The 15,023-nt window shown below is 41.0% G+C and overlaps 1 protein-coding gene across 3 annotated transcripts in view; it reads right to left on the bottom strand.

Moving 5' to 3' along the window:
- Positions 1 to 9,956: 9,956 nt before the first annotated feature.
- Positions 9,957 to 15,023, bottom strand: part of stard3nl (STARD3 N-terminal like) — a 30,378-nt gene continuing 25,311 nt past the window's right edge. For all 3 annotated transcript variants that reach the window (XM_072571029.1, XM_072571026.1, XM_072571027.1), the window contains one exon: positions 9,957 to 12,814. The gene's annotated coding sequence lies outside the window, so the exon portion shown is untranslated. The remainder of the gene's footprint in view (positions 12,815 to 15,023) is intronic.

The raw sequence follows: 15,023 nt of genomic DNA on the forward strand, positions 1-15,023 counted from the left end.
CTGGTTGGCATTGACGAGTTGGACCGAAGGGTCTATTTCTGTGCTGAACATCTCAATAACTCTATGACATTCTGGGCTCCATGAGGACACATGCCCCTATCTTCTCTCTACTACCTTTTACTCAATCTAACCCTGTTACTGCATCTACTCCTGGCCCTCTCATATTGCATTCAATATCTTCCTTTATTCACTCTTAACTACCTCCATCATCTTCCCGTGTCCCCCCACATCCTCCGTCCCCCTCACCTGCTTTACACATACATGCACTCTCGATTTTAGATGACCTCCATACTGCCTACTAACTCACTCAGGATACCTCACTAGTTTCCCCTGCACACCAGTGCAAGCTACTTTCAACTCACACAATTCCTCCTTTTGCCTCATTCTCGGCAAAAATGACTCAGAAACAGACAGAAAGAGCCAAGAGAAGTGATGGAGTACAAAACAAAATTATTAGAGAAACTCAGCAGATCTGGTAGCATCTGCGGAGAGCAAGCAGAGTCAATGTTTCAGGTCCAGTGACCCTTCTTCAGTTCCACTTCATTCTCTGGCCCGTTTGATGTTTTTCCAGCATCTGCAGTTGTTTTCTTTTTACAGGTGATGGGATGCCTGACTTCTGTCTCTTCACCCCAAGAGGAGAGAATCCCAGCCTGTGCAAGAGACGACTCTTGTGGCGATGCTGAAATCTCCATGTTCCAGCAAATAAATGAGATTCGCTGTCAACTGCTATGCTGTTCCCCTATCGTATTCATCCCATATACTCTTAATGTGCCTGAATCCCAATCCTTATCTGCAACTGATTTCCTCTTTTATCTCCTGCAGGTTCCAGTGTCATCTGTACAATCTCTGCCCTCAAGAAAACAGCTCCACAAAGCATTATCTCCTTCTCTGCCTTTGAGGAAGAAGTCACAGATGCCCCAGAGGATGCAGTGGCAAAGCTCCCTGCATCCTTCAGCAGTTCAGACTGATACCTTGGTGGTGATTAAAGCTAGATTGGAAACAGGAGCACATGCTGGTGAACACATCATTGCATTATCTCTGCAGTTGATTGAGAAAGAAACACTCCATATTACTGGAACTCAGAGGACTGCTATTGTCCTGGTAGCAGCAAAACCTGGCCTTAGCACCAATACAATGAAAGGTGTCAGTGCACTCCAAAACACGACACTGAAGTGGAGAATTGCATTATAGGTGGATCAGAGGCTTGCCATGATAATATAATGAGGTTGGTCTGTTCTAATGCCAATCTCCATGGCAAGGGGGCAAGTATGGGCACTTAATGCCCATGGATTTTAACCTGTGTTGTAGGTACGTTCTATCAAGATGGAGGCTCAGAAGGGTAAGCAGTGAATTGGATCCTCTAAGTACCTGCTCTTTCATGCCAGGAATTCTTGCTGTCTAGTTTCTGACAATTGGAAGAATAGGAAAGTGTAATCAATGAGGCAAGATTACTAATGCCATGCAAATAGGCCCCTTACTGCTCATAAGCAAATTCTCATCATGTCAATCAAAACTTACATTCCCTACAGTGTAGAAACAGGCCTTTTGGCCCAAAACATCCACACCAACCCTCCAAAACAGCCACACCAACCATCCAGGCCCATTTTCCTCTGACTAGCGTACCTAATACTCTGGACAATTTTGAATGACCAATTTACCTGACCTGCACATCTTTGGACCGTGGGAGGAAACCAGAGCACCCCGAGGAAACCCACACAGACACAGGGAGAACGTGCAAACTCCATACAGACAGTTGCCCAAGGCCAGAATTGAACCTGGGTCCCTGGCGCTGTGAGGCAACAGTACTAACCACTGAGCCACCATGCCTCCCCCAGTCATAGCTTAGATTATTTTTCCTTTGAAGTTGTGAATCTTACCAAATCTTCTGAACTGACTTGACATTGCCATGCCCTTCAAAGGCTGGGAAGATACTGCTGTATATATTTATGTTTTTAATTTACTTACTGTGATAGTCAGTCACTGAACATATTCACAATGGGGTTGTTAATATACATTTAACCAAAGAACAAAACACTTATTTTTTTTCACTACACAAGAATTTAATTGAAAAAAGTTTTGTTACAAATATCAAGAATAAAGGCTCAATTCTTTTGCCCTCAACATTACAGGTATTGAAACTGCATTGAAGTGTCACTGCTTGCATTTTAAAGATTATTATTCAGAGAACATGTCTGTAGTTGGTTTCTGTCTGGCAAATGTCTCTTCAGGAGACCCTTCAACAAACTAATGCATCACACATATTTCTTAACACAAGTTTTTAAAATTCCTCTTTTATAGCCTTCTGTTTCTTGAGCTTTCCCTTACCAACATTAATCAGGACAGTTTTTCTGTGAAATTACTTTAAAAAATGATAATAGCCCCCTTGCTTTCAAAGATCTGATTGCTCTAACAGAAACTTGCACCCTTACTGTACTTCTGGATAGTTCTGCATTTCCAAAAGCAAAACAATTTCCATGTCCTCATGTCCTAGGAATTTATTGCTAGGCAACAGTCCAGTTTTATCCCCCCTATTTTCTACTCTTATTTTTCTAAAGCACTGAACTAATCACCTCACGGGATTTTCCTTTTTTAAAAAATTGCTCATCTAAATGCATGTAAATAGGTCTCCAGATATCTCAATATCACTCAAAGAACTCAAAAATGAAGCCAAGTCCTTCTCTTATTCACCCACATAAAATAAAAATACAGATTAAATTTAAAATTATGCGTCCACTTTAGAAATGAAGTTTCCAAATAAAAGTAGCATGAACATTTTTAACAAACTCAAATTATTAACTTATAGAGTCATAGAGATGTACAGCATGCAAAACAGACCCTTCAGTCCAACCCATCCATGCTGCCCAGATATCCCATCCCAATCTAGTCTCACCTGCCAGCACCCGGCCCATATCCCTCCAAACCCTTCCTATTCGTATGCACATTCAAATGCCTCTTAAATGTTGCAATTGTACCAGTTTCTACCACTTCCTCTGGCAGTTCATTCCATACACGTACCACCCTCTCTGTGAAAACGTTGCCGCTTAGGTATCTTTTATATCTTTCCCCTCTCACCCTAAACCTATGCCCTCTGGTTCTGGACTTGCCGATCCCAGGGAAAAGACTTTGCCTATTTACCCTATCCACGCTCCTCAATTTTGTAAACCTCTATAAGGTACGCCTCAGCCTCCGACACTCCTGGGAAAACAGCCCCAGCACATTCAGCCTCTCCCTATAGCTCAAATCCTCCAACCCTGGCAACATCCTTGTAAATCTTGTCTGAACCCTTTCAAGTTTCACAACATCTTTCCGATAGGAAGGAGACCAGAATTGCACACAATATTCCAACAGTGGCCTAACCAATGTCCTGTACAGCTGCAACGTGACCTCCCAACTCCTGTACTCAATACTCTTGACTAATAAAGGAAAGCATACCAAACGCCTTCTTCACTATCCTATCTGCCTGCGACTCCACTTTCAAGGAGCTATGAACCTGCACTCCAAGGTCTCTTTGTTCATCAACACTCCCTGGGACCTTACCATTAAATGTATAAGTCCTGCTACGATTTGCTTTCCTAAAATGCAGCATCTCACATTTCTCTGAATTAAACTCCATCTGCCACTTCTCAGCCCATTGGCCCATCTGGTCAAGAAGCTGTTGTAATCTGAGGTAACCCTCTTCGCTGTCCACTACATCTCCAATTTTGGGTCATCTACAAGCTTACCAACCGGACCTCTTATGCTCACATCCAAATCATTTATGTAAATGACAAAAAGTAGAGGACCCAGCACCAATACATGTGGCACTCCACTGGTCACAGGCTTCCAGTCTGAAAAACAACCCTCCACCACCACCCTCTGTCTTCTACCTTTGAGCCAGTTTTGTATCCAAATGGTGAGTTCTCCCTGTATTCCGTGAGATCTAACCTTGCTAATCAGTCTCCCATGGGGACCCTTGTCGAACGCCTTACTTAAGTCGATATTGATCACATCTACCGCTCTGCCCTCATCAATCCCCTTTGTTACTTCCTCAAAAAACTCAATCAAGTTTGTGAGACATGATTTCCCACGCACAAAGCCATGTTGACTAGCCCTAATCAGTCCTTGCCTTTCCAAATACACGTACATCCTGTCCCTCAGGATTCCCTTCAACAAGCTGCCCACCACCAACGTCAGGCTCACTGGTCTATAGTTCCCTGGCTTGTTCTTACCACTCCTCTTAAACAGTGGCACCATGTTAGTTAACTTCTAGTCTGCTGGCATCTCACCTGTGACTATCAATGATTCAAATATCTCAGCAAGAGGCCTAGCAATCACTTCTCTAGCTTCCCACAGAGGTTGTAGGGTACACCTGATCAGGTCCTGGGGTTTTATCCAGCTTTACCCGTTTCAAGACATCCAGCACATCCTTCTCTGTAAAATGGACATTTTGCAAGGTGTCACCATCTATTTCCCTACAGTCTATCTTCCATATCCTTTTCCACAGTAAATACGGATGCAAAATACTAATTTTGTATCATCCCCCATCTCCCGCGGCTCCACACAAAGCCATCTTGCTGATCTTTGAGGGGCCCTATTCTCTGCCTAGTTACCCCTTTTGTCCTTAACCTATTTGTAAAAAACCCTTTGGATTCTCCTTAACTCTATTTGCCAAATCTATCTCATGTTCCCTTTTTGCCCTCCTGATTTCCCTCTTAAGTATACTCCTACTTCGTTTATATTCTTCTAAGGATTCACGCGATCTATCCTGTCTATACCTTATGTGTGCTTCCTTCTTTTTCTTAAACAAACCCTCAATTTCTTTAGTCATACAGCATTCCCTATACCTACCAGCTTTTCTTTTCACCTTAACAGAAATATACTGCCTCTGGACTCTCGTTATCTCATTTCTGAAGGCTTCGAATTTTCCAGCCGTCCCTTTACCTGAGAACATCTGCTCCCAATCAGCTTTTGAAAGTTCTTGCCTAATACCATCAAAATTGGCCTTTCTCCAATTTAGAACTTCAACTTTTACATCTGGTCTATCCCTTTCCATCATTATTTTAAATCTAATAGCATTATGGTCACTGGCCCCAAAGTGCTCCCCCACTGTCACTTGCCCTGCCTTATTTCCCAAGAGTAGGTCATGTTTTGCACCTTCTCTAGTAGGTACATTACTCTCCATCTAAACCCATAACACTATGGCAGTCCCAGTCTATGTTTACAAAGTTAAAATCCCCTACCATAACCACCTTATTATTCTTACAGATAGCTGAGATCTCCTTGTAAATTTGTTTCTCAATTTTCCTCTGACTATTGGGGGTCTATAATACAATCCCAATAAGGTGATTATCCCTTTCTTATTTCTCAGTTCCAGCCAAATAACTTCCCTGGACGTACTTTCGGGAATATCCTCCCTCAGCACAGCTGTAATGCTATCCCTTACCAAAAATGCCAGCCCCCCCACTCTCTTGCCTCCCTTTCTATCCTTCCTGTAGCATTTGTATCCTGGAACATTAAGCTGCCAGTCCTGCCCATCCCTGAGCCATGTTTCTGTAATTGCTTTGATATCCCAGTCCCATGTTCTTAACCATGCCCTGAGTTCATCTGCCTTCCCTGTTAGGCCCCTTGCATTGAAATAAATGCAGTTTAATTTATTAGCCCTTCCTTTTTCCTGCCTGCCCTGACTGTTTGACTCGCTTCTGTTCTCAGCTGTACCAGTTTCAGATTGATCTCTTTCCTCACTATCTCCCTGGGTCCCACTCCCCCATCTTACGAGTTTAAATCCTCCCGAGCAGCTATAGCAAATTTCCCTGTCAGTATATTAGTCCCCTTCCAATTTAGGTGCAATCTGTCTTTCTTGTACAGGTCACTTCTACCTCAAAAGAGATTCCAATGATCCAAAATGTGAATCCTTCTCCCATACACCAGCTCCTCATCCATGCATTCATCTGCTCTATCCTCCTATTCCTGCCTTCACTCGCTTATTGCTGCATGAGTAATCCAGATATTACTACTCTCGAGGACCTCCTTTTTAAATTTCTGCCTAACTCTCTGTAATCTCCCTTCAGAATCTCAACCATTTCCCTTCCAATGTTGTTGATTTCAATGTGGACAATGACCTCTTGCTGGCCCCCTCTCCCCCATGAGAACATTCTGCACCCACTCTGAGACATCCTTGATCCTGGCACCAGGGAAGCAAAACAACATTCTGCTTTTTTGCTGCTGGCCACGGAAACGTCTGTCTGTACCTCGGACTGGAGAGTCCCCTAACACAATTGATCTCTTGAAACCTGACAAGTCTCAATACCAGAAGGGGAGGTTAGTGTGAAGGCCCTTGATATGAAATCCATATTTGACCGAACGTGACAAAGTGCTAGCAAAACTGGAAACGAATGCGATTCAGGGGAAAACTCTCCATTTGCTGGAGTATTGTCTGGCACATAGGAAGATGGTGTGGTTGTTGAAGGTCAATCATCTCAGCGCCAGGACGTCTGTGCAGGAGTTGCACGGGGAGTGTCATACACCGAACCATCTTCCATCTATCATAAGGTCAGAAGTACGAATGTTCATTGGTGATTGCACAGTGTTCAGAACCATTCATGACTCCTCAGATACTGAAGCAATTCATTTGAAATGCAACAAGAAAAGAATATCAATGATTAATCTGAAAAGTAGCAAGTTAACATTCATGCCACACAAATACTAAGCAAAGACTATTACCAATAAGAGACAATGAGGGATGGACAATAAATGCTGAATGGCCAGCCTCACCCACACACACACCCCGAGAATTAACTTTAAAAATTGACCAATCAAGAGCATTGCCATCACTGAATTCCAACCTTACCCTTCCCCAAACAGCTCAGGATACACTGTATAAATAAAGTAGTTATAACATCAAACCAGAGTCTAGGATTAATACAGTGAGTAATTCACCTCCTGACTCCTCTAACCTTGCCCACCATCTACAAACCACAAGTTATCAATGTGATGCGGAGTACTCTCAACTGCCTGAATGAGAGTAGCCATCCAGCAGTTAATTTTATTGGCACCACATCCACTCCCTCCACCACAGGCATTCAGTAGCAGCAGTGTGTGCTATCTATAAGATGCACTGCAGAAATTCGCCAAAGAGCATTACACAGCACCTTCCAAACACATGACCAATTCCAATGGGAAGGATAATGGCAGCAGGTGCATGGCAACAGCAATACTGGCAAGTTTCCCTACAAACCAATCACAATCCTGACCTTGCTGTTCCTTCAGAGTCAGTGGGTCAAAATCCTGGAACTCCCTCCCTAAAGGCATTGTCAGTACGCGAGACTCTGTCAAGGCGGCAGCTCACCACCATCTTTTCTTTTATAGAATAGAATCCGTACAGTTTGGAAACAGGCTTGTCAACCCAACAAGTCCACACCGACCCTCCGAAGAGTAACCCACCTAGACCATTTCCCTACCCTACATTTACCCCTGACCAATGCACCTAACCTAGGCATCCCTGAACACTGTGGGCAATTTAGCATGGCCAATCCACCTAAACTGCACATCTTTTCAACTACAATTAGGAGCTGGCAATAAATGCTAGTCCAACCAGCAACACCTATGTTCCACGAGGAAATAAAAGAAAGGGAAAATAGTTTCAAGCCTGTCAGCAAAGGAACAGTCAGCTAACTAAACTTGGAACACTTGAAATCAATGGGGTAACAAATTTTCACAAATCACAAGACTTTTAGGTAAGAGCCCCTTCAGCCTATCGTAATTGGATATGGGATCTCCAGCTTCAGGCTATGTGGGTGCTATCAGATAAGGAAAAACATGGCAGACACTTTTGTAAAGAACATTGCATCAATTACTAAATTTCAATCCAAGATCAAGATCTGGGAAGCAGTAAAAGGGCATAGTAAAATGTGAAGGAAACAAATTAGCCGTGACTTGATTAATCTCAAAGATGTATTTCGGGTGATGGTTTTTTGTGGGTCATTGATTTTGAAAAAGCTTTTGCTCCTGTGTTTCCTTTTGCCAGTACTGTGACATTGAGAAAATCAATAATTTCCACGTGCACCCTGGCTTCAAGTTTAAATGGAGTCAAGAACTGTCAGGTACATCAAAATTGCCGTCACTAAGATGAAAATCAGGTGCCATGAGATAAGTTGGATAGACTGTAACCTGCATAACATGGCTTTGAAATATAATCAACAGGCATCAGGCTTATCTACTAACTAATCTGTTCTCCAAGACAAAAGTCAAAGCACAGTAGGGTCTGGCAGCATCTGTGAAGAGAAATCAGAGTCAATGTTTCAGAAGGAATGACCCTCATCTGAGGAAGGGTCACCGAATCTGAAACATTAACTGATTTCTCTTCACAGAAGTTGCCAGACCTGCTGAGCTTTTCCAGCAACTTCTGTTTTTGTTTCGATTTCAAACCTTAGCACACCTGACAGGGCTATTGACCATTCCAATACCTTTCATCATCATTGCAGCCAGTACAGACTTGAGACTTTGCAAAACCCTGCAGAAATCATTTGAGAGATGCAAAGAGGGAAAGGAAACATCCAGCTGGCTGAGGCATTTTAAGCAGCAACAGTCTATCTGCCTGGTTATGGTGACAGTTAAGTCCAGTGTCACCGTGACCAGGCAGCATCCTCTTTTTTAAAGAAAACAAAATATTTATTTAATGTCTCCTTGTGTAAATACCCTTTATGGTCACTCATTGGTCATACACCTCCATGCACCTGTAGATGACCAGTATAGGAGCCTGGAACAAGCCGGCGTGAGCCCCTTCCCTCCACCTGGGGCCTCAGCTTTTACCCGGGGCCCCTCTTTCCCCTCCCCCACCCCGTGGCCCCTCTTCCCCACCCATACCTTCACCCCGGGGAACCTATTCCCCTTCCCCCACCCCGGGGAACTTATTCCCACACCCCCACCCCAGGGCCCCTCTTCCCCCACCCACACACATCCCAGGGCCCCTCTTCCCCCTCCCCCACTCCCATCCCAGGGCCCCTCTCTCTCCTCCCCCACCCCCGCGCTCACCCGTAGAAGTTCTCGGACCCTCCCAACGCCACCAGGCAGAATGTGTTGGTGAGTTTGACGAAGCAGCCGACCTCATCATTGTTCTCGAAAGATGCTCTGACCACCGTCACCCAAGGTCAAGGGTCACACTAAAAAACACATTATTTTGAAAGATGCATTCAAATATTATTCTGTATAACAACACAGATGTGATTAACAGTTGAACTTTGAAACTTAGAGCTCTTCATCAAAACTGGATGTAGGGTTGCTAAATGCTTTGCAGAAACAGATTTAAAATGTCTCTGATAGATCATTTAATACCAACAATCCTGTCTCTGGGTTATTTGACCTCTCCTGACTACTAGGCCTGTTCTGAAATGAATGAAAAAAAATGTATTAATGAGGCTACCATAATGTATGTAGCAATTCCACAAACATAAGCAGGGAGGCAAAGGCTGAATGGTATTATTGCTGAATTATTAATCTAGTAACTCAGGTGATATTCTGGCTTCGAATCCAACACAGCAGATAATGAAATTTGAATTTTTTTAAAATTCTGAAATTAGGAGTCCAATGACGACCATGAATAAGTTGTTGATCGTCTGATAAATCTATGTGGTTCAGTAATGCCCTTTACAGAATGAAACTGCCACCCTTACCCTAGTGTGGCCTACATATGCCTCCAGACCCACAGCAATGTGGTTGACTCTTAACTGTTCTCTGGGCAATTAGAGATGGGCAATAAATGCTGATCTAGCTAGAGATGCCCTCATTCTGTGAATGAATATAAAAAAAATTAAAAAGTTCAAAATAATTAGGTTATTAGAAATCGAAACAATAAAATTATTTGATGGGTTTAAAACACATGACTTTGTCAGGACAGTAAAATCAATAGATTAAAACAAGGTGATAAAAAAGCAGAGAATGGATCACAAATCAGTGAGCAACAAAAGACACTTTTCCTCTAATTCCATTGATCCATTTACTTTTATTGCAAATGATTTAATGTATAAATAGATCCATTTATTTCAGTCTAATAAAACAAGGCAAAGTTACAGACATAATATAACATGCACCAGCATAAAGGCAGGAGCTGAATTGATTCTGCTACCTCAGTTTGCATTTGTAGATTCCTTTCATCTCTTAATGATCTCCTGTGTTGAATATCAGTAGTTTGAATACATAGAGCCCAAAATGACCGGTGTAAAGTTTGGCCAGGGAGGTTGATGTGAATGCAGTGCTGCAACAGTCTATTTCAGCAACACATTGTCTTGCTCCCACATAGAGTTGTGTTTTTAAAAGGTAGTCACATTCGGCCTTGTAAAGCCAAGTGACAGGAAACTCCAGAAGAATTACTAACGATGGAAGAGACATAAGTGGAGTAGAATGAAGGGCAACATTTGGAATATCAGTCCTGAGAGGGAAACTGAATCTTTAAAAGTAAAGTCTGAATACAAATCAATCCGTGACTGCAGACATAAAAGGGATGCATGATGTTTATACAAGATGAACATCGAATTATTTAAGGAATTTATATATGAAGTCTGCTCTTAATAATTCAGCGTTGCTTTATATACTAAAGCATTTTTTTCCAATAATTTGAACTAAGTAGTGCAAATAAAGAACTAAAACAGTTATTGGAATTTTAATTAAGACCAGACTTCATTTGTATAAGTTCTGGATGAAGTTTATCACCTGCTTTGAATTGCATTCAGAAGCAACCCAACTCTGAGAAGACACCGAGCTGAATAAAACGCAAGTCACAAGTCTCAGGTACATGCAGTAAGCAATTATAATCATCTCAGTGTGACAACAGATTTCTTTATATCACAACATTAGCTACTTTTACTGAAAATTAGTTATTTTCATAGCACCCTGGGGTTTTACATATCTATTTATATAAATTATGCTGGAGATCTTCTATCAAACACATTAAAGCAGTTGATCAAATCCAAATTATGTACATATCTATTTCAAGCCAATTTAGGCTATTATAATATTTTCTCAAAAGGTAGGAGGGTGGGTCTGGGTGAGATACTCCTCAGAAGGTTGATGTGGTCTGGATGGGCTGAATGGCCTGCTTCCATACTGTAGGGATTCTATGATCTGGGATCTTCTACAGTTGATTAGATATTATATCTGAATATCTTCATGCCCAGATATTTAGTCTCGGCGGGGGTGGGGGGTTTGGAGGTATAAACTATGTGCAACTAAAAGAAGAAGACATGATTGTGTGTTATCAATGAAATATCACTGGTGTTTATAAGTAAAGGAGAATGATATACACCTTTAGAACATGCTTATGCTAAGTGAGATTCACCTTCCTTCAACTGTAGAGGTGGGTCTAATTTATTCCAGATCAAAAATTCACCCACAACCCACCTGGTGGCTCAAGAAATATTAATCTTCACTTTATTTTGCCTGCAGTCCACCCAAGAGGTGATAGGCTTTGGAAGGGTTAATGAACAGGTAAAGACATTTCTCAGCAGAAGAAGTTCTTATAGGATAGGGAAATGAGGCGGGGGCAGCCTTCCTACATGCCCAGGGTCAGTTTGTCTTAATCAAATAAGCCGCTTTGTTGCATAAAAGCCTGAAAATACAACAATATCATTTACGCACAAGCTGGGGAGAAGGTCATCCACAGCTGGAGCATGCCAGGAGGATTTTTTAAATGAATGTATTAATACCTCATTGTATATATTTAATATTTACATAGTTCTTTAGGTAATCAAAATTGATTATAATGATTAATTGCACTAAATTATAAATCTACTGTCATTATTAGAAAGAAATGTATTTAAAACATAAGGGTGCACACATTAAAGGACTGGAATATCTGCATTAATGTTTCTCATCCAACAGCACGTGCCGGATCATAAGAGCTTGCAGTGTGAAGGGTGTATTAAAATGGGAACATGTTGTTTAACATATTCCAACAGTCATTCACAACAGAAATTGCATTCTGCCACCTGCACTGAACTTTGGGATGTTCTGCATTCACCAAGTAGTTAATGGCAGAAGAAAACCATCCCTTAACTTTTTTGCAAAATGTTTTGTTTGGTTTTATTATTAAAGATGAAATGAACAATTTTGCCTAATTTATATCTAGTTTCAGCTAAATAAAAATTTATTTTTAAAAATTTCCTTCAATAAACTTGTATCACAGAAAGTAACAACTGCAAGTTGTGATGTGCATCAATACTTCGGAATATTACCACAGCACAGTCAATCATCTGCAAACTTGTGCAATTCTCCCTCCACGTATCTTAAATACATCCCTTTGCAAGTAAGGCATAAATCTATAAAAATCGAATGTTCAGGAACACTTCATAATTTATAATGGTTTGTTGTATTTGGCCTATTTCATTTAAAATAATGAAAGACCTAACCAAAATAATATAGAATTTTAGTGCAACATAATGCTTAAAGTGAAAAGTACTGATCACATCAGTCAGGTAAATGAATCACACTCGTTGGTGATTTTCAAATGTTATCACAGTAAAATTACTAAGTGCTGAAAATGACTGGATTGGAGCCTAAAATGAGCTATTTTGACAAATGTGCAGCAGCTGATTCTGGAACTGAAATTAGTTCAGCGATGGCAGGATCCAGAAGCCACTTCAGAGCTGGCATAAGGCAGTAAAGTGATAAACTTCCAACAGTTGAGGGCTCTGGAGCATAAAGTGAATCACAGATTTCCCACTGCCAGTTACATCATGTTCTTCCCCAAAAGGAATTTGAGTATTGGGGAAATTCCGCAGCTCAGCCTCTCTCAGAAATGCTTCCATCATCCCTTTCAGCCTGAGCTGTGTCCACCTAGTGAATGCTGAGGGTGAAGTGGAGAGAAAATAAGTCAAGTTCCTTGCAATAAATATCTACACAGCTGAAAACATGGATGAATAACCAATGATCTAATCAGTCAAAAGTGCATGGGTGATATTTGTACTTAAATTTGGATATAAAAGCAAAGAGTAAGACAATTTAGCTGTCATAGGAACGTTTGCTAAATACATACTGATGAGATTACAATTTAATTATAAGTAATAGCAACATAGTAGAAAGCATATATTGTAAGGGATGGAAACCTGAAATAAAAGCAGAAATACTCAGTAGATTAGGCAGCATTTGTGGAGTTAACATTTCAGTCTATGACCTTTCATAAGAACTGAAGAAAGAGAATTACAACAGACATCAGTAAATAGTGAAATACAATAGGCATGCAGCAGCTTTTTTTGGGGGTGATATTGTGGGAAGAGAGTTGCATTCAAGAAGAACAAGGATCAAGCCAAAATGGACAGGAAGCAGCTGTTTTTGAGAAAATCTACATCAGAACAGTAGTAGTTGTTAAAAGGAAATAATGAAAGTGCAGGGCCAACACGTTCTTGTAAATGGCGAGGAGTGGGAGCTAACATGCTACAGAATCCTGGATATTAAGGATTGCAAAGGATTGGATAAGGAAATTTAAAAAAAGCTTAAAAGGCTTAAAACAGTAGATGCCTTAGAAGAGTATTGAACATGCAACTGGTTATTAAAAGAAGTTAGGAAATTGAAGGAGCATTACAAAACACTGGCAACAAAATCCAATGCATTTTATGAGTATATTAGGGTAAGAATATAACCAGGCAAAGAGTGGGACCCATTTGGAACTTAAGTGGTAAACTGTGGGAGGAGCCAGAATTTATAGATGATGTTTTAAATGAGTACTTTACTGTATTCACGATAAAGGAGAAGGGTGTAGATACAGAGGAAGAGGACAGTGATGTGCTTGAGCAAATTACAATTAGGAGGGGAAGTATCAGTGGCCTTTAATTTGAAAAGTCCTCAAGCCTGGATGAGATAAATTTCAGGCTGCTGTGGGTGGCAAGGAAGTAAATTGCTAGGGTCCTGCCATTACTTTTCAAATCCTCTCAGGACAGAGAAGGGTCCCAGAGGACTGGAAGACAACTAATATGGTACCTATATTCATGGATCTATAGGCCAGTGAGTCTAAACCTCAGTGGTAGGGAAATTATTGGAAAAAAACTCTGAGCGACAGAATTAATCTCCACTTGGAAGTCAATGATTGTCAGCATGGCTTTGTGAGGAGAAGATCACTGCTGGCACGCATGATTAACCTTTGAGAGGAGTGACTAGAGGTATGGATGAGGGCTATGCCTGGATATTGTACACATGGATTTTGGTAAGGCTGCTGACAAGACCTTGCATGGGAGACTGTAAAGAAAGTAAAAGCCCAGGAGATCCACAGCAACTTGGCAAACTGGATCCAAAACTGGATTAATGGTGGAAGGTCATTTTTGTGACAGGGAGCTTGTGTAAAGTGGTGCAGTGCAGAGTTTGGTGCTAGGTCCCTTGCTATTGGTAATGTAGATTAATGATCCAGAATCTAGAAGGTCTGATTAAGTTCGCAGGTGACACAAAAGTTGACGGTGTGATAAATAGTGAGGAGGAAAGCCTGAGACTTCAGCACGATATAGACGGGCTAGTCAAATAGATAGAAGAACAGTAAATCGAAATTAATCATGAAAAATGCATTTTGGGAGGACTAAAGACAATGGAGTACATGATAAATAAAAGAACCCTTGGAAACAACTACTGGTATTTCTAATGAATATCAAAGTTTAAAAATTACTTTGTTCTGATATAAAGTAAATTGGTGCGAGTTGCTATGTTTAATATTTAAAGGGAAATCACCCTATGTCTCAGGTGACAGCTGAAAAGTAGTCCATGTGGTCCTGTTCATGGTTCCGCCTCAGAAACATTCCTCAATAAATGAAAACAACTACTTACTAAACTTATCAGTCCACCAGCATTGCTGCCTGGATTTGGGATCATTTAAAATTAATGAAATGGACTCATTCTGAATAAATCTAGTTTGTTTTGTAAACAGATAAATCATAATTTAGCTGAATGGCAGAAAAGGCATAAGGAGTTGAGGGACTTGTTGTTCCTAAGGTACAAAGCTCTCCAATTAACAAAAGGATTTAACTTATCACAGTTGTCTGAGACAACGTAAAACACAGGCTACTGCAACATTT

Source organism: Chiloscyllium punctatum, chromosome 5, assembly GCF_047496795.1.
Source record: "Chiloscyllium punctatum isolate Juve2018m chromosome 5, sChiPun1.3, whole genome shotgun sequence".
Taxonomy (NCBI): Eukaryota; Metazoa; Chordata; class Chondrichthyes; order Orectolobiformes; family Hemiscylliidae; genus Chiloscyllium; species Chiloscyllium punctatum.